Source organism: Ceratotherium simum, chromosome 5 (genome assembly GCF_057802395.1).
Source record: "Ceratotherium simum simum isolate JZ-2026a chromosome 5, ASM5780239v1, whole genome shotgun sequence".
Taxonomy (NCBI): Eukaryota; Metazoa; Chordata; class Mammalia; order Perissodactyla; family Rhinocerotidae; genus Ceratotherium; species Ceratotherium simum.
In genome coordinates, this window is record NC_141904.1 from 68,161,954 (window position 1) to 68,182,129 (window position 20,176).

The 20,176-nt window shown below is 42.7% G+C and overlaps 1 protein-coding gene across 5 annotated transcripts in view; it reads right to left on the minus strand.

Moving 5' to 3' along the window:
* FRMD4B (FERM domain containing 4B) overlaps positions 1–20,176 on the minus strand; it is a 312,466-nt gene that overhangs the window by 121,406 nt on the left and 170,884 nt on the right. The gene's annotated exons all lie outside the window — the stretch shown is intronic.

Genomic DNA, 20,176 nt, shown 5'->3' on the forward strand with positions numbered 1-20,176 from the left:
TTGAATCAATATTTTATTTTTCAAATGAATATGCCTTTATTCATTGGTGTGTGTGTTTTTTTTTTTTTGTGAGGAAGATCAGCCCTGAGCTAATGTCCAATGCCAATCCTCCTCTTTTTCTTTGCAGAGGAAGAGTGGCCCTGAGCTAACATCTGTGCCCATCTTCCTCCACTTTATATGGGACGCCGCCACAGCATGGCGTGACCAGCAGTGTGTCGGTGTGCGCCCGGGATCTGAACCTGCGAACCCCGGGCCTCTGAAGTGGAGCACGCGCACTTAACCGCTTGCGTCACCAGGGGGGCCCCTGGTGAATTTTAATAAATACAAGACATGCATAATTACAGGAAGAAAAACATATGATACTAAAGTCAAAATTGAAATTCTTCACTGTTGAAACCTCTGCCCCCCTTTATAGTATATCACTACCATAGTTAACATTAATTAAGAACAGTTAAGATACACAGTTAAGAAGTCTGATGTGTAGATTTCTAGTTATATTGAATTTTTATCACCTATAATTGCAATACAGGGAAATATTCTTTGTAAAATATTTAAACAATGCATAGAATGCAAAGATCCCCCTGTATTAATTCATGCTCCAAACCATTTACCTGCAGAAATCACCACCCCGTCAGTTTGAGGAGAATCCTCATAAACCGTCTTTGTGTGTATTTTCAGATATATACATGTACATATTTTAAAAAACATTTTCATATTAAGTGTTCTAATTTAATATTATTATACTGGACATATTGTTCTGAAAATGAAGCAAGTATTCTTTTTTTTTTGGTGAGGAAGATAAGCCCTGAGCTAACATCTGTTGCCAATCCTCCTCTTTTTGCTGAGGAAGATTGGCCCTGGGCTAACATCTGTGCCCATCTTCCTCTACTTTATATGTGGGATGCCTGCCACAGCATAGCTTGATAAGTGGTGCATAGGTCTGCACCTGGGATTCGAACCTGGGAACTCCGGGCTGCCGAAGCGGAATGTGCGAACTTAACCACTATGCCACGGGGCCAGCCCCGCAAGGACTCTTAATGTTTGTGTGTGTGTGTGTGTGTGTGTAACTATCAAGAAATTTTATACGTATATACGTGAATCTCTGTGCGTATGGATGTGTCGGTGGTTTCTGTGTGATGTAGATATTTATATGTATGTATATATATTTTTTCTTTTCCCTCCAATTCCAGTAAAACTCTACTATACTCACTGTTTGGCCTCTCACTTTTTCAATTCAATATTTCTCGGGGATCTTTCCAAAGTCAACACATATAGACCGACCAACGGATCTCATTCTTTTTAAAGGTTTCATAGTATCAAATCATCATGTGGACAAATAACAATTTAATGAGTCTCCTGCTGAGAAACACCTGGGTTGTTTCTAGTCTTTTGCCAACACAAGTAACGTCACAGTGAATTTTGCACACCCAGCTTCGCCCACAGACGTGGAATGGATGGGTCACTTTTGAAAAGCATGGGCAGCGTTTTGTCTTTCTCCTGTTGTACAAAACTATAAGACCCGGAAACTCAGATAACTCACATAAACCCAATTTAAAATGAAAATAGCCTCCGTTACTGAGCACCAACTATATACTTAGCATTGCTCTAGGTGTTTGATATATATCATCTCTGAGCTGCATAGTCACCTTCTGGGACTGGTGTTATCATCCCCAACTTAACAGATGAGGAAATTGAAGCTGAGAGTGGGATAAGCAGCCTGTTTTCGATGTGAAAAATACTAATTATTGCACTTACATTTTTTATTGAGCTCTAATCTAACAGCCTAAAAACTAGCTCTGTTGGTTAGATCACGGTATTATGGAGATTTGGCCCATAGGAACCACTGAAGTTGTGCTAAGAGGTAACTGGGCAAGCTGTACTTTATCCCATGGCCCCTAATTATGTCCTTAAATCTGCAAAGCCAAGGTCAGATACACATCTTTAGTGGCAAAGGCAAAGGGAACAAATCTTTGTTCTAGTCACTAAGCTGGGTACTTTATGTATATTATCTCATTAAAGCTCCAGGGAAATCTATGATATGGTAACATCCCCATTTTACAGACACGGAAACCAAGATACAGAGTTCAAGGTCATTTATTAAAAGTTACCTGGGTAAGAAAAAGCCAAGTGAAGATTTGAATTAAGGTCTAACTGGAAAAAAAAAAGTCATCTTTTTTCTACTCTTGTCTACTATGGGAGGAAATAAATAAATGTGTCAATTTAAATCATTTCACTTCTTTTGTAAAACCCACAGAAGCAAATTCCAAATACATGCCCTATGGAAAGATATAATGAAATAATATTCAAGATCAACTCACACAACACAAATCCATTAAGGAATATGTCAAAGCTCATAACATATTTCAAACTACTCTGTTGTTCCATAATAAAAATGAATTTATTTCCTGATTTTTAAAAAGCACCTTTTTTCTTTCCATTTTGCTTTGGACCGTCCTCAGACTAGTCAATGTTCCTTTTGTCAACACATACTCTTGTCCTAGAAAATGAAATAGTAAATGTTTTTTGGTGTCTGTCCATCTCATGACAAACACAAGCAGTGCTGGCAGCCATATTTCTATAACTTGGTCCTGCCCCTTTGGCCTCAGCTGACTGGACCAGGGAATAGCCAGCTGACCCAAGCTGGGCCAATCAGAACCTCAGCCCAGAGAATCTGGAACTGAGTCTGATGGATGAAAACGTGGTTGCTGCGGGGTAGCCATGGTCTGCTGTGGGTGGAGAAAAAGGAAAGCCATCTGCATAGAGACTGAAAGAGGCATGTAGCTAGAAGGAGGCAAGAGAAATGATGCAGCCTGAGAGAAAAAGCTTGAGAGAGTTGGGGTTTCTAATGTCGGAGTTTCTAATGTCTTTCCAGTCACTTCTAGTCCCTTCCACTGGTCTGGGTGAATTCTTGTCCTTGAGTTCTATGAAATACCCCTGTATTCCTTCAATAAATCCACTTCTCTCTCTCATTGTCTCTTACACTAACTTGAATTGGATTCTGCTTCTTGCAACTAAAAGCATCTTCATATGCTACAACAGGAATCTATATCTAAGCCAAGGCAAACAGTTTCCAAAGGACAGACTCCCCGGATGATGTCATTAATATTGTAAAGTCTTCTACTAATAACCACTGATGCTCCCATCGATGACAATACAACAGCCAAGAGAGAGGTTGACATCTGGGGGGCGTGGGGCTGAACAAACACCTCACTGTGTGAGGTGACAAAATGCCACACAGGGTACAAGCTGGAGAAGGGCAGTGCAGATGAAGTGGGGAGAAAAATCGCTATAGTTTTATGCCCACCCTGGCACAACTGTGTTCAGTATTCACCAAGCCCTTTCCCATATGGGAGGATGGCTCCTTGGCGAGGTCAGAGGGCTGATTTAATCATTGTTAGCAATAGAAAGGCCTGCCCTTGTCACTTACTTAAATCAGAGTTTGAAAGGTGGTGGATGTATTTTGTTTGTCAAAATAATGCTTATGAATAAATTTTAGTTGACAATATTAGAAATCAGGAGATGCCACTTAATAAAAATTTAGATGGTAAGATCTGGAAACACTGGATGGATTTCCTCCATGGCAAAATTGGCCAGCATGGGGCAGAGTGGCTCCCTCTTTAGATGGGGTTTGTGGTCTCCGGCTCACCCAAATTTATTATCTGCCAGGTTCCTGGGAGTCCTGTCATGTGGATGAGCAAACTTTGATTTAAGTTCATGCGGTACCAGGGAAGGGACACAACCAACGTCAAAGGAAGGCCTGCTATGCACCACACACAGTGCTTGACACTTGACCCTTATTAATGTAGTGTTTCAGCCTCCACACAAGCTTATGAAGGGGGCATCCTCATTTTAAGGACCAGGAAACTTAGGACTGAGAAATGATGTAACTTGCACAAGAGTTCAAAGCCAGACTTGGGTCAAAATCATATTTTATCTCTTCTATCTCTGTTACCTTGGAGAAGCTACTTAACCTTTCTGAGCCTCATAATCAATCTCCTGATGGCTTTCAATCTGACACCACTGAGAGTGAAATAAACCACTTCTGAGGGCCACAATTATTATAGTCCTTATTTGCTTGAAAATTAACAAACAGCTAAACCTGCCTGTAATCCACTTATTCTCCTATTAAAAACAAACTCAAAACTTTTCAATGGGAGGAATATTACTAAACCATTTTAAAGAAGGTAAACGACAGGTGTGAAGTTAACAAGCCACTTCACAAGCACATGGTAGAAAAATCCTCCAGAGGTGATGGAGCAGAAAGAAAAAAAGAGAGGAGACCACCAGTCCCTGCGTGCCTTTTGTGTGCCTGGCACCTAGCGAGGCATCTTAATAATAACACTAGTAATACCACTCATGGGCACTTTCTATGTTCAGACATTGCACTAAACACTTTACATATACTAACGTATTCAACACTTGTGATACTCCCAGATGGGTAGTTTTATCTCCCAATATTACAGGTGAATGAGGTTAGAGAGATTATCAACAACAAGATTCATAAATGGCAGAACTAGACCCAAGCCCACAGCCCAAGCTCTTAACCACTTATATATACATGAGGTATTCCACACACTATCAGCGACAAATTGTGGGAAAGCCTTCCCACACAGCCCATTTTCAATGGAGTAGCTGAGCGGGTACAAGAGGAAAAACGAGTATCATACAGCAGGCCTGAAAACTCATTTCAGGTCCAGAGCAAACTTATTTGACTAGAAGTAGTTAGAATTGTAGAATTAAGAATCTTAGAAGGCATTTAATAACCACTGATTACTTGAGATATGGGGAAACTAAGGAACGGACGCCCAAAGCCACACAGCTAGTAATGTGAGACCTGGGATTAAAACTCAGGACCCTGACTTCTAAACCAGAGCATAAGTGGTGTGCACAAGGTTACTCAGCTAATACCACCTTATTCAAGTGATTTTTTTTTTATTTTAAAAAATACTGTAACCACAAAAAGAAAAAAAAAGTCAAACTGGGCATTTATTTATTTATTTTAAAACATGACTCCCACCGATGCTTTATCTTCTAATTTCAACAACAGGAGTTGCATTTGAAGGGAACTGTTCACGGATTCATTATACGATTACAATAATTATATCCAAACAACAGAATCACTTTTTAGAAAAAATAACAAAACTAATTAATTTTATTGAGCCTATTCAATATATTTAATATGTAGTCATTCATTTAAAGTCATGAGGTAAATATCTCTATCATCTTCACTTTACAGTTGAAGAAACTGAGGCACGGAGAGGCCAAGTAACTTGCCCGAGGTCACACAGCTAGTAAGAGGCAGAGCTGGGATTCCACCCTAGGCTCCTGAGCCTATGTTTTTCACTACCCCATTTTACAACGTAATTATTACCCATGGAAGAAATTAAATATATTATATTTCCATTTCACATTCTATTTGATTATCCTGATAATTTGCTTTCCCTACAAAAACAGGAATTTCTAAAGTCCACTTAAAAGAATGAGTAAATAAGCATTTCTCATTACAAACTGCCTTCTCTTAAGATTTAAGGTTCTGTACTCCTCTCTTTAGGTCTTCAATCTGCTCATCTCTAGTCGGCCAAGTTAGGCACAACACTTCATCTAAGAGCGTCCAAAGGAAGCACACATGTCTTTTCATAAGCAAATACGAGGTTAGCAGGCAATACTCTTACGATAGTCTGTGTGAATTATGTTACACAGAATTACTTTTGAACCCCACAGAGACTGACAGAACAGTTTCAGATTTGATCCCAACCCAGTCGCAACTAACAGCAGCAATGCCTCTCACAGAATAAAAAACATAAAAAAATGATCTCTTTGGCAAGTTTCACTTAACACCGCCCCCAGACTTGATACCCTTCCCGCCACCACCTCCTCCATTCAACCCCGGGGGAATATGGAGGTTAGAACTGTGCATGTCGGATTAAAACTCCCACCTCAGTCTGTGGCTGCCCTGCGTTTGCTCCCCAGCTGATAGAGCAGGTCCTCAGAGGCTAAGCTGAGTGCTGGTGGACCGACCTTGCCCATCTGGTCAGTGGTCAAATGAGGAAGATCAGAAGGGAAGTGAGAATCGGCCACCGGCCAGACGTCTAGGTTCATGAAGCGCCCTGATGTGTAGCCCATAGTGGGGGTCCAGTCTGTGTGAAAATACTTGCCCCCTGCCCCCCTGCCAAACGCCAATCCCACTACCTGACTTAGGAGACGAGAGAGAAGAGAGTTGGTAAGAAACCTGAAGGCAAATCAAGACAGAGCAGCGTGGGACCGACCCTTCATACCGACCAGGGTCAGCTTACAAGGCAACAGGAAATGACAACGACAGAAAAACCAGAATGAACCCCAGCCCCCTTGGGCTTTGCTTTAGTAGTTCTTTGGAACACGGAAATACGAAAGCTCGGTGAGGAAGCAACAAGCTTTTTTTTGTATCCTCTCTCTCTCATTCCCTTTTGATCTTTTTCTGTTTTTTTTTTTTTTTATTTTTTTTAAGTGTTTACTTTCATTTATTTTATTTTTTTCCCCTAAAGCCCCAGTAGATAACTGTATGTCATAGCTGCACATCTTTCTAGTTGCTGTATGTGGGACGCGGCCTCAACATGGCCGAACAAGCGGTGCGTCGGCGTGCGCCTGGGATCCGAACCTGGGCCGCCAGCAGCGGAGTGCACGCGCTTAACCGCTAAGCCACGGGGCCGGCCCCTTTTGATCTTCTTCTGAAAGCTTAGCATGAGAGGCCCTGTCTCCTAAAAATGACTCCTCAGGATTTTCTGTGGGGTCTAATCCGCTATCCTCCTTTGCCTGGACGTGTGCAAAACCAGCTATCTAACCAGGCTCCGTGCTTCCAGTTCAGCCCTATGATGGTCCAGTCTCCGCGTGGCATGTGAGTGATGTTTCCAAAACACAGATCAAATTCCTGCTTCCCCGCTTAAAGCTGCCCAATGGCTTCTCATTCAACACGGTGGAGGATCTAACTCCTTACATCCCCGACAGTGTTTACCTGACCCGCCCCCCCTCTGCCCCCGATTTTATTTCCAACTCATCTGCCTTGCCCTGACACACCAGCCACATTGGTCTCCTTTTCACTCTCAACATACAAACGTGTGCCTACTTGGAGGCTTTGCATATGCTATTCCCTTTGTCTGGAATGCCCTTTCCTCAGATCACTGCATGATTGGCTGCTTTCACGTCCTTTAGATCATAAATCAAACGTCACCATCTCTGAGAGGCCTTCCCTGTCCTCAAAGTAAAGTGGAGCCTGGCACTCTCTCTCATATCATACTGCTTTACTTTCTTTATATTTAATATTTCTTATTTATTTGTTTGTTTAGCCTTCTCTGTCGTTCACCATCGGAATGTAAGTTCCATCGGAGAGACACTGATTGACTTGTTCACCACTGTATCTCCAGGCCTAGAACAGTGCCTGGCACAGGGTAAGAGTGTGGTTAATAAGTATCTGCCGAGTGAAGGCAAGCCTTAAGTGGTCAGAACCTAGACACAGCGATGAAACAAATTCACAACTGATTTAAATTTGCAGAGCATAATATAAAGTGAGGATGTTCCAAAACACCTCTCAAGCCTTGGCCCAGACAGACTTACACATAAAAAACAAGCTTTCCACTCAGAGAACAAGGTGTGCTATTAGACTCCCCATCAGATGAGATATTCTGGAGGCACTGGAGAGAGGTAGAAGGGACGTATCTAGGACATTCTTACTTTGGGATCTATTGAGCAGACGGAGTTTTATATTTCGCCCAAATGATGTCAGCCTGAGCTGAACAGGGCCCCTTTATATCATCTCTGGGTGTTGACTGAACATGAGCTACTGACACTCCCGTTCAGAGAATGGCCTAGACTGACACAGATGTCTCCAAACTGAGTCAGCTGTGATTTTCCCTCAAGTTCTTTCAAGACAGTGCCTACCCACCCAATCTGCAATCATTGGGAACTTCTTTTTCAGGATCAATCAACAATTCTCCTTGCTTCTATTAAGCACTTACTACATGTCACATGAGCGCTAAACACTTGACAAGTGCGGTATCTTCTCTCATGCTGCTAACAGCCCTATGAGGTTAGAAGTGTTACTATTTGGATTTTACAGATGACAAAACCGAAGTGCAGAGAGGTTAAGTAACTTGTCTCGGGTCACGTTTCTCTGAACTGGGGTAGGATCTCAGTTTCCGTTAGTTGTATAAAAGTAGGACTCTTGTGCATCCCTGGCGGGTTCACTGGGAGTGGAGGAGGAAAAAGACAGACAGTGAGAAAGGAAGGACGGCAGGTGGCATAAAAGAAGCAAAGGAAGAAAGAAAAATGAGCCAGGGTGGGGAGAGTGATCAAGAAGGGGAGAACTCAGTTTACAAAGACAAAATTGAGTAACTGGGTTAGGCAAAATGTTAACAATAAGTAATGGCTGCTGATGGTGTGTCTGGCACTATCCTGAGTCCTTTCTTTTATTTACATGGGCTGTCTAAATTCATTTTCATAACAACCCTGTGGGGTAGATTCCAATACTAGCTTCACTTTATGGACGAGAAAATTGAGGCTCAGAGAAGGTAAATGACTGACCCCAACCCCCAAAGTCACTAGGAAGAGGTAGAGGAGGACATAAATGCGGGCATTCTGATTGCAGAGTCCATGCTCTTCATTGCTATATTATTTCTGTTATAAAGTATTTCCCATCTAAGAGGTCTTATATATTAAATCACATATAGCTTAGGCATGTAACATATCATCTTGATCACCAAGCATAACACTGTTCTGGAAAAGCTTGATCTAGATTCACCAAACCAGAGTTGTCACTATCTGGATGCAAGACCAGACGAGGAGCAAGGTTTTTGCAATCACCATTTCTTGGCTATCTTCTAGCCTGCACCGAAGAAATATGGGCAGCTGCTAAAAAAGGTCTCTATGTGTTTGCTATCGATTTTCATTAAGCATCAGGATGGAATTAATCCCCACCTGTTGGGCTGCTGGCTTTGTCATGCTTACGTGAGCACTCTGGCTGCAGAATGATATTTATCAGCTACGTGGCCTCCTGGGCCTGACTCCGCATTACTCTGAGCTTAAGATGTAGTCTAGCACACAATGCAATTAATTCAGTGTGGAAAAGCTCTGGATCATGTGTTCATTCATTTACTCAACCAATATCTACTGAGCGTTTTCTAAGTCCAAGCACTAAAAAAAAAAAAAAAAAAAAAAAAAAAAGTTGAATCTAAGTGCAAGCACTGTTCTGAGTACTAATGTAGATCAGCAAATGAGATCCACAAGGTCACTGTTTCTGGAACTTGTCCTAGAGCAGGGTTTCTCAACTTTGGCACTATTGACATTTGTGGCTGGATAATTCTTTGCTGTGGCAGCTGTCCTGCACCTTGTAGGATATTTAGCAGCATCCCGGGCCTCTACCCACTAGATGCCAGTAACACCCCCACCCACCTTGTGACAAACAAATATGTCTCTGCACATTGCCAAATGTCTCTTGGGGTTCAAAATCATCACTGGTTGAGAACAACTGCTCTAGAGGTAGGGAGAAGAGATTATTAATAATTAAACAAATAAGATATTTTCAGATAACAATAAGGACTCTGAAATAGGTCAACTGGCAATGGAATTAAGTTCTGAGCTTGTGCAAAACTCATTTCTTATCCAGGAAGCATGAGAAAGGAGGAAACTGATGGAGAGAACTTATATTGGATCACTGCTCTTGACAAGCGGCTCCCAGCAGAGATTGGAGGGATATCCCAGTTTCTGGACATTAGCATTCAACCGCAAGCTCCTTTCTGCCCAGCAGAGGTTGGAGGAAAGCAAACAAGAAAGGCTGGCCAGGGATAGCCATTGCTGCAGCTCCAGCATCCACCTGGCAAGCAATTTCGGTCAGCTTTGGCAGACACTCCCTGGGGACGGCACGCTCATAAAAGACAATCCTCCATCAGATTACAGCCTGATCTCATAAGGCTTGTGAAAAGAAAGGCCAGAAAGAAAGAAGGAAACAAAACAACTTATTAAGTCTGGAGCTGAAGGCCATCAGGAGACACCAGCCTGGTGTCCATGAGACATGCATAGGATTTAGAATCAGTAGGCTTGGGTTTGTCTCCAGCTTTGGCATTTAAGTAAGAGCATGGCCTGAATATCATGGTATCTCTAAATCTCAATTGCTAACTCTGTGAAATGGGAATGGTAAGAATCAATCCCATTTAGCCTTGTTTAATTGTATTAATGTCTTGTATTAATGCGGATTGAACCTAAACTCTACCTCAAAGGTACAGATGATAATCATATCACTAGCAATACACCCTGTTGGGCACAGATAGGCATTAGGGTCTGTGCGAAGTGCCTGACATGCATTGTCGGCTTTATTCTTATCCCAGTGCAGAGTACTGTTATTTGTGGAAACATTTGTAAGCTGTTGACTGCTATTATGTTAATTGTAAGTGGCTATTTTAAGTTGGTTAAATTGTTATTTTTCTCAAGAAAAAAAAAGCTCTCCTGGATTATTAAGAGGTCAAGCTGTCGTATGTAACTTGAAAATCAATGCACCAGTTAAACCCTGGAGAGAGCAGGCAACTCAATAGCTGAGGATTAATTCCACTTTGATTTCTCAGTGATAATTAACAGACTAACTCAAAACCACTCTTTGTAGCTGCCCGTGTGCCCAAAGCTGGGGAAATTCTTGCACAAACTCTTGCTCTTTATCCGATTGTGACCCAACGGTGACTTGGGCCAGCTGCTTTTGCCTTCAACAACATGAAATGGAAATAGACACGTGCTGACTGCTTTGTCAATGTCATGTGCTTTGACATACATTTCATCCACTGAATTCTCAGAATCACCCTGTGAAGTGGCTATCTTTTGCCCTCCGTTTTACACTGAAGAAGCTGAGACCCCAAGAGGTTGAGAATAACTTGCCAGAGGTTCCTAGTCAGTAAGGGGCTGAGCCAGGCTCAACAAAGAGTCACCAAATGAAGAGTGGGAAAACAGAAGAAATATCCCCACGGAAGCTTCTTCCTGAGAAAGCTGCAGAAAAGCAGGATTCTCTTGATCAATACTCTGCGCTTTTCCAATTAGAAACTCAGATTAGGTACTGATGCAAGACTGTCAAGTGTTTATTTTCAGAAAACCGTTCAGGATATTTCTGCTGTTCCCCTTTACTTTAAACCAGTTGTTAGGCTGTATTTTTAGACATCATGGTACACACGTATCAATGAGTCAAAAAAGAAAAGAAAAAATGGGAGGGCACGGATACCATAAACAAGAAAAGTCATAAAGTGTAACTAAGAAAAGCTGACAGCACAGCCCGTGGGTTGTGGGGGATTTTAGTTCTTGTCTGCAGTTCAGGTTGACCAGAAACGAGGTTCTCCAGTCGCCTTGTAGAAAATGGAAATTTTGGCTTTGGTAATTATGCAAGTAGCAGACAGCCTGTGGTTTGGAAACTTTTTGCTTTGCCAACTGTCAGTTTTCTGTTTTCCCGTGAAAAACAGCCTGTAGGAAGGAGCAAAAGTACTGCGTCTTTCAAAAACTTAGAAGTAAAGACAAGCGTGGCTCGGATGAAAGGATTTTAAAAATAAACTGCAATACTTATAATTCTAGGTACTGTTTCTTCACTGTACGGCACATTTGGAAATCTGGGCTGAATATAAGCCACCCACAGAGCAAACAAATAACGTATATCACCCTAGAAACCTAAAAATAAACAAAAATTAATTAGAAAACCTAAATCAACTTCACACTGATTTTGGAGTATGCACTCATTGTCAGATTTTTCATGTTTCAATTTTTCATCAACCCTGTTAGAAGGTCTCTGATTTATGCTTTTCAAAGTCTCTTTGTTCTTTGTGGTCCATGTATAAGTAGAAGCTGAAATAAGTCCTTCTGGAGTTTATAATTAATACAAACAGATTGTATTAGGTCCGGAGTCCTAGCTTGGTTGGCATAAACGTCATATTTGGGTAGAGGACTGACTGATTGATTTATTTATTTACTTACTATTTACGTATTTACTTATTCAGAAGATTAGCCCTGCGCTAACATCCGTTGCCAATCCTCCTCTTTCTGCTGAGGAAGACTGGCCCTGGGCTAATATCCGTGCCCACCTTCCTCCACTTTATATGGGACGCTGCCACAGCATGGCTCGACAAGTGGTGTGGCAGTGCGCGCCTGGGATCCGAACCCACAAACCCCGGGCCGCCGAAGCGGAGCGCACACACTTAACTGCTAAGCCACCAGGCCCGCCCCTGGGTAGAGGACTGAGAAAAGCATTACCAAATTGTGAAAACAGAAAAGTCAAACTCATTTAGGATGATATAGAAAAATTCTTAATGTTAATATCCAGGACTCATTTTACCGTTGTGGCAGAAACATTCCTTCTCAACCTAGAGGCTCCTAATATCTAGTGATGAAACTTCTTTGTCCCCTAGTGCACGTTGTGTTTTCAAATGGGATTCAGTCTTTTTTGAGGCTAACACAGGATTCAAAGGTTAAAACAAAACAAAAACCGGAAGGCCACAGGTCAGGGAAACGACAGAAATATAAAAAAGGAGCCAAACAAGATTTCTGGACAAGTACTAGGGAACATAATGAAGGGGAAAAAATCCTTTGAGAGAGAGAAAGGTGATATGGAGCCGTCTCACAGCAGCTCATGAGAGCCCCCTGATCCTTTTTCAAGCTGATGTTAAGTACAACTAATATTAAACATTAAAGCATATAAACTTACAATGAAATAAATTACATTAAAAACACAGGTAATAAACGCTTAAAACTCATGACTTTCTGATTATTCTTGAGGTTATGTCTATTGAACCTGTATAGTGGCAATGCTATTTAATGGTGTGTTACTGTTCATCTCTTCCCGACTCAATGATGTCACATTGATAACACAAAATAATGTCAAGATGAGACAGAAACTGGCAAATGCTACAAATCAGAGCCCTCTTCCCCAGATTGCTGGCTGTTAAACACTTACCAGCACACCACTGAAGAAGTTCCATGAGAGGAGGTCTCTGGGAAAGCGTGATGCTCAGAGCATTACGTCAGGATGTCGAGGCCATTGAGAGACCATGTGATAGAGATGAAAGAACAGAGGCTTTGGATTCAGACAGAACTGTGTTCAAAGCCCAGCTCACTCAACTTTTCTAGGATTTGTTTTTTAAAATCTTTTTTTGTGTGTGTGTGAGGAAGATTGGCCCTGAGCTAACATCCATTGCCAATCCTCCTCTTTTTGCTGAGGAAGATTAGCCCTGAGCTCATATCTGTGCCAACCTTCCTCTACTTTATATGGGACACTGCCACAGCATGGCTTGATGAGCAGTGTGTAGGTCCACGCCTGGGATCTGAACCTGGGATCCCTGGGCCGCCAAAGCAGAGCGCGTGAACTTAACCACTACGCCACCTACATCTTTAAAATGAGACTAATAATACCTATCAACAGGGTTGTTGTGCTCACGTATGCCTGGCACAGAGTTTGGCAAACAGGGGCCAACATAAAAGGTGACTGTTATAATTTATTATTATGCTTCAAAAAATCCCCAGTGGGCGAGCTCACTGCTGAGGTTCTCCTGACCTAGGACTGCAACTCTCATCTCAAATGCTCGGCGTCATTTGCCTTCCCTGTCCTTTCACCGCTGGAATGTAAGTTTCATTTACTGGTTTCGTAGTTCCTAAGACAGTGCCTAGGCCATCGTGGGGCTAATAGATATGTATGGAATGAATGAATTTCTCCTCATTTCCATCTCCTGCTCCACCTCTGAGTTTTCTGCACATATCTACTGCTAAGGTCTCATTGGCCACCGAGCGACTCCTTTGCCTCCTAATTGCCAGATTCCAACCAGCTGGGTTGCTGCTATCCTTCTGGAATCTATCAAAGCATTGGAACTCGTCTCCTGCTAAAGGAGGCCGCCGTGACCTTAAAGCATCGGTGAAAGGCGTTTCCAGCTTCTTCATTCACAAGCAGAATCGAACACGTGTCATTATGCTCTGTCGGCAAGTTTCTCCCCCCTTCTATTCCTGCTCTGTTCTAATCTCAGTTCCCGTTCTGCCTCCACCAGAAGGGACGAGTTTTGTGAGAGGAAATCTCACCCAGCACTTGCAGCTGTATCCAGGGAACCAAATATTTTCCCCTGTGGCCCTGCCTCAGCCTTGTTTCTTAGACTCGCTGTTCTGGAGCAGCGTTTCTGAAGCGTGAGGGGCTGGGTCATTTTAAAAAAAGCAAGGGTGCTTCTGGTAAGAGTGGCCTGGAGGGTGGGTTACGCAAACTCATTAAGAGGTCACTAAATTCCGGAATTCCTAGTGCTTTTTCGATCACATTCGCTTTAGGCAGGGGGATAAAGCAGGGCGGAGCTGCCCACTCAGCCATTTGGAGCAGGGCAGCGGTTGGGAGCAGCCTCTCGGAACTCAGATGAGTGTGGCGTCTGATCCTGGCCCTGCCTCTAACTAGCTGGTGACTTTAGGCAAGCCACTTCCCCTCTCTGAGCAGCTGCTGTAAAATGGGAATAGTTTTGCCTCGTGCCTTGTAAGCATTCCATAAGAAGCAGCTATTATTACTTTCTAAAGTACAGTGTATTATTTAAGAAGTATGAGGGTGAAGAGCACAGGCGCTGGAGTCAGAGACTTGGGCTGAAAGCCCAGCTCTGCTTTTAGTACCTGGGTGACCTCGCGCAGGGGACATTTCTTTCGAGCCTTGGTTTTCTCATCTGAAAATGGGAAAATAATTGCACCCACCTCCCAGGGCTGGGAGGGTCACATGAAATAATATATATAAAATGCTCAGCAGAGCACATGCAATTTTTAATAATATTTATTATACTTTTCACTAATAAAAACTAAGCAATTGTTTTAGACTCCTTCAGGGTGGATGTTCTCAAAGGCCATGTTCAGATGCTGAGCAGGTGGTAAGCAGGTTCTACTCTGCCCTTGAACCCGACAGAAGAGAAAGGAGCAAGTAGCTCTGGCCATGGACAAACTCGGTCTGAACGTTATAACTCAGTCTGAATAATATCACCTTGCCTGTCTGGAGTGCTTTCAACTTTCAAAGTGCCTTCACTTCAATTTCTTCTTTTAAATGTTACAAGTTTTTTTTTTTTTTTTTTTTTTGGTGAGGAAGATTAGCCCTGAGCTAACATCTGTTGCCAATCCTCTTTTTGCTGAGGAAGATTGGCCATGGGCTAACATCCGTGCCCATCCTCCTCTACTTTATATGTGGGATGCCTGCCACAGCATGGCTTGATAAGCAATGCCTAGGTCCGCGTGGGTCACCCAAACCAGTGAACCCTGGCCCACTGAAGTGGAGCACATGAACTTACCCACGACGCCACAGGTCCTGCCCCTAAACGTTACAAGTTTTGATGTGCCAGAAGTGTCATGTCCCTATTTTACAGATGAGGCCACTGAGGCCCAGAGAAGGGATGTGACTTCTCTGTGGTCACACAGCTAGACAGAGCCAAGACTCCAGATGTGGAGTTCCTTCTTTCTACTGCCCCAAAGAATCTTCTGACCCTTACAAAAGAATTCATCAAAAAGTAAAGTTAAGAAAAAAACCCTAAAATACAAGCCAGCTACTGAATGTTATGCTTCATCTTGTGCATTTTATGGTGGGAAGGCTTCCATCACATTAAATTAGAATTATAAAAAGAATGCAGCTCTTCCAACCCAGGGAGGCTTTGGGGGATCTGCAATGCTCCATCAGCTTGGTCCTGGCTGCCTCGATTGGTCACTGTGCCAGTCCCTGAAGCCTTTTATCAGACTGAAGTGAATGAAAAGAAATGCGCTTTTGAAAAATTGGAGAATTATACAATAGCCCTGGAGATAAATGTCCTGGTTTTTCTGGCCTGGGAACTATTATTCTAACTACTGTCACCTTTTTCAAGTCCTAGAGGGTTTAATGCACTGGAGCAGGGAAGAGTTTTATCAAAGAAAAGTGATTTATTTAAATAAGAAAAGTGGATCTCGTGGCACACACAAGGACTGAAGGTTGGGGAAGAAGACATGGACCTCTAAGAGTCAAAAGAACCCTGTCCCCCAGATTTCCACAAATATTGTGGCTGAGAATTAGAAATATTTGTAGAACTTCTTGTTTTGTTACATTACAGTGTCTTTTTGTGTTACAAACAATTGAAGTTCTGCTTAGTTCCTACAGAAATTCATATGTGTCTCCTTCCTCCACAAACACAATGGTAAATTATTAACGAAAATTGCACTGAGGACAACCAAGACTATTTTTTTTCCTGTAATTGGATATTCTTCTATTTTACCATTTCTTCCTTCTGATTCTATAATACCCAATTTCCACCAGATTGTGAACACTGTCCATTTTGCTGGCTTCATTCAGTGTTTTGTTTTATTTGCTTTCCAGTGAATGAATATATTCTTTGAGCACCTACCCTGTGTGGCTCTTGGGGATAAGACAGTGACTGCACATTTTTGTTTGGTGGGAGGAGAATTAGACAACTGAATCTTATGCCATAGTGGAAGTGAGCAGAAATTATTTTTCTTTGATTTGTAGATCATGAAATATGTTACTTAAGTGACCTTCCCACTTTCCCAATCAGGATAGGGCAGAGGTGAGGCTAAAAGGGCAAATCCTTTGCATTAATGTCCAATAGACTCTCTGTGATGATGGAAATGTTCTAGAGTGTGTTGGCTGTTGGATGTGGCTGACACTCTAAAGATAATGGAGCTGTGATCAGGTGTGTCAGCCTCAAGGAGAGGTTCCAGAGGAAGAGAAAGAAAAAGGCTCACTTCACAGTCTCTTTAATTACTGGCTCTGTGGCCTGGGGCATTTGATTAAGCTTTCTGAGTCCAGTTTTCTCATGTGTAAAATGGTAGGATAATATGATCCATAATCCTTAGCATAGATCCCCTCACCTCAAACCATTGGGATTTCCATCTCTCTTTTTTTCTTGGTTGTGATAACCATGGGAGAAAATTAAGTGGTGGGACTGAGATTAAGCAATTTTGGAAAAATTTTGCTCCTTCCCCCTGCCTGTTAGGTGACTCATGTAGAGCACAGCAATCTGTAAGGCCCAGCAAATTGTCACAGTACCATTCCTACTAGGTACCTTCACTCAATGATCCTTGAGTTTCAGTAGTGGTTAAACAGGGGTCTGAAGTCTGAACACCTGGGTTCAAATCTCAGCTTGACCACTTTATCAACTGTGTGATGAACATCCATTCAGGTATTCACAAATACTAATCGAGCTCTAATTGTGCGCCAGACTTTATACTAGACTCTGGGTATTCAGCAGTGACAAAACTAGACAGCCAAGGCGCTCCTCTCTTACAGACTCACTAGCGAAGTAGACAGCCAACAAACAAGCGAACCAACCAATACACAGGACAATTTCAGATCATGCTACACCCCATGAAAACAAGAAAACAATAATGATGCAAGAGAGTTGTTACTTTAGAGTAGTCAGGAAAGGGCTATTTGACGAAGTGACTTTTAATCTGAGATGGGAAAGATGAAGAGTCAGCCTTGGGAAGATCTGGGAAAAGAACATTCCAGACAGAGGGCCAACAAGTGCAAAGGCCCTGTGGCAGGAACATGCTTGGTTGCTCGGTTTCTTTAAGATATGTCACACAACTTTCCTTCATTATCAAACTCTTAAGGGGCTTCTCTAGACAGTTTTTTTTTCCTAATGCCCTCCTCTCTCATGAAATTTTAATACCAAAGATACATTGTATATCTGTTGGGTAGAGTTGAGCTTTGGAGGGCCACAAACTACTGTAATATTTAAGGTTTTTTAGCTCCCCAACAACCAATCTCCCCTTGGGAGATTAAGGAAAAAATGCACAGTTTAAGGAAAAAACGGCAGCAAACGTGGCTGGAGCTTTCACCAAAAGGAAAAGTACAAGAGACAAGGTCAGAGAGTTAATGAGGGGCTCATCAGCAGTTCTGAACGTGTGGCCCTGGACCAGCAGCGTCAACTGCAACTTGTTGGAAATGCAGAGTGGTGCCCAGCCATCTGGGTTTTCGCAAGCTTTCCAGCTCACTCTGATGCATACTGAGGTCTGAAAACCACTGGGCTATATCATTCACTGCACTGGGGGCCATGGTAAGCAGTATGGGTTTCATTCCAAATGCAGTGGTAGGCCATTGGTGGCTTTTAGGCATGGAGAAGACATGATCTGGGGACATTTGTGAAGTTTAGCTGCTTACTATAAGGAGATGAGACTGGGGGAGAGGGTGTGGGCAAAATTGGAAGAAAGAGAAACAATCCAGAAGACCTGCGTTGGTCTTCATCTGTAAAATGGAGATATAAATATGACCAACTTCATAAGGTTGTTGTGACAATTAAATGAGTGAATACACGTAAAGAATTTAGCACAGTGCTTGGCACATAGTAAGCACCCAAAAAGTATTCTGTTTTGCCCCTTAATTCTCTCTTCCAAACTCCTACTGGTTAATATCCAAATACCATCACTCTACTCCCTTTAGATCCTTCTCTTTCTGCCAGTGTTACCAATTCAGCTGGTGGGCTGGTAAATCTGTAACATGTTTATAAGGCTGCTTCAGGTCATGTGGAAGGGCCACGGTGTTCTGTTCAGTTTCCTTTCTTTTTCTTTTTTCCTGTGAGATTTAACTGTTGGCTTAAAAAGGAAACAACATAAAACCCGACTTTTAGAATCAGCTCTGTCACTAACTTCGGACAGTTTCGAATCTGTAAAATGGGAAGTGCCATATGCAGGGAGGCAACACTGTGTGGGGTTAAGCATGGACTTTGGCATCAATCAACCCTGGATGCAAGACCTGATTCTGACACTAGCCGGTGGACCTTGGGCAAGTCACTTAACCCCTGTAAATCGGTTTATCGAAAATATGGATAGTAACAGTTCCTACCTCATGGAGTTGAGAATCAAACAGGAGAATGCGTGGAAAACACCCAACACAGTGCCTGCCACTCAGTGTTAGCCATGATGGTGAGGATTATTACTGAACCTGCCACAGGCACAATGTGGCTGCATGAACATTATGGAAAATGTAGTTCTGCAGGCCTCAGAAAAGGCATAAAACATTTTGGCTTGGGAAAGATATCAATGGGACCAGTTGATGACACAGATAAAACATCCCAAGGGCCGGCCCCATGGCTTAGTGGTTAAGTGCGCGTGCTCCGCTGCTGGCAGCCCGGGTTCAGATCCCGGGCACGCACCGACGCACCGCTTCTCCGGCCATGCTGAGGCTGCGTCCCACATACAGCAACTAGAAGGATGTGCAACTATGACATACAACTATCTACTGGGGCTTTGGGGGGGGAAAAAAAAAGGAGGAGGATTGGCAATAGATGTTAGCTCAGAGCCGGTCTTCCTCAGCAAAAAGAGGAGGATTAGCATGGATGTTAGCTCAGGGCTGATCTTCCTCACAAAAAAATAAATAAAACTGTTAAAAAAAAACATCCCAAGAGGGCTGGTTTCCATATACACAATAGTAAATTGGTCTGCAATAATCCAGCCAGCTCAGGAGAACTCCCCTCATTGTTTTCAGGTCACAGGCATGGGAGGCTCCTGAGAGGGTCTTCTTTGAGGGGTTTAGCTTTGGAACTGACCTAATTCAATTAGAAAAAAGCTCTCATCCTTTATGCAGCCCATCAAGCGCTGCACCGCCCGCTGCCTGCCCACCTCTCCTCTAGTCCTGCACTCCTGCACCCCACTCTCTGGGCTCCAGCCACACTGGTCCTCTTCTGGTCCTCTTCTAGTTCTTCCTCTCTATGATCTCCTTCCCACCTCAAAGCAGGAGGGGATGTGGAAAGTGCCTGACTAATCCAATTTATCTTCAAAAACACATTTTCTCATAGAAGCCATTGTGTAGAGGTTATGACCCTGGAGATTGCCCAGGGTTCAAATCCTGGCTGAGATATTTTGCTAGCGGCACAACCATGGGCAAATGACCTCATCTCTTTGTTACTCTGTTTCCTGATCTGCATAATGGAAATCATGCTGGTGCCTTGCTATGAGGTTTAGATGAGTTGATGCACAAACAGTGTCTGAAATAGCTCTGGGCTCCATAACTCTTCTTATGAGCGTTACTTGTTCTTTTAGCTCTCTCTACTTCTCTTTTGCAGCACTTTTCACAATTGTAATTAAGTAATGATGCACTTTGTTATATAATATCTGCCTCCAGGGACCACATCTGTCTTAACCATTGTACCCCCAGCCTGTAGTATGTACCTTGCAAAGGCAGCTGCTCAATAAATATCTACTCAAT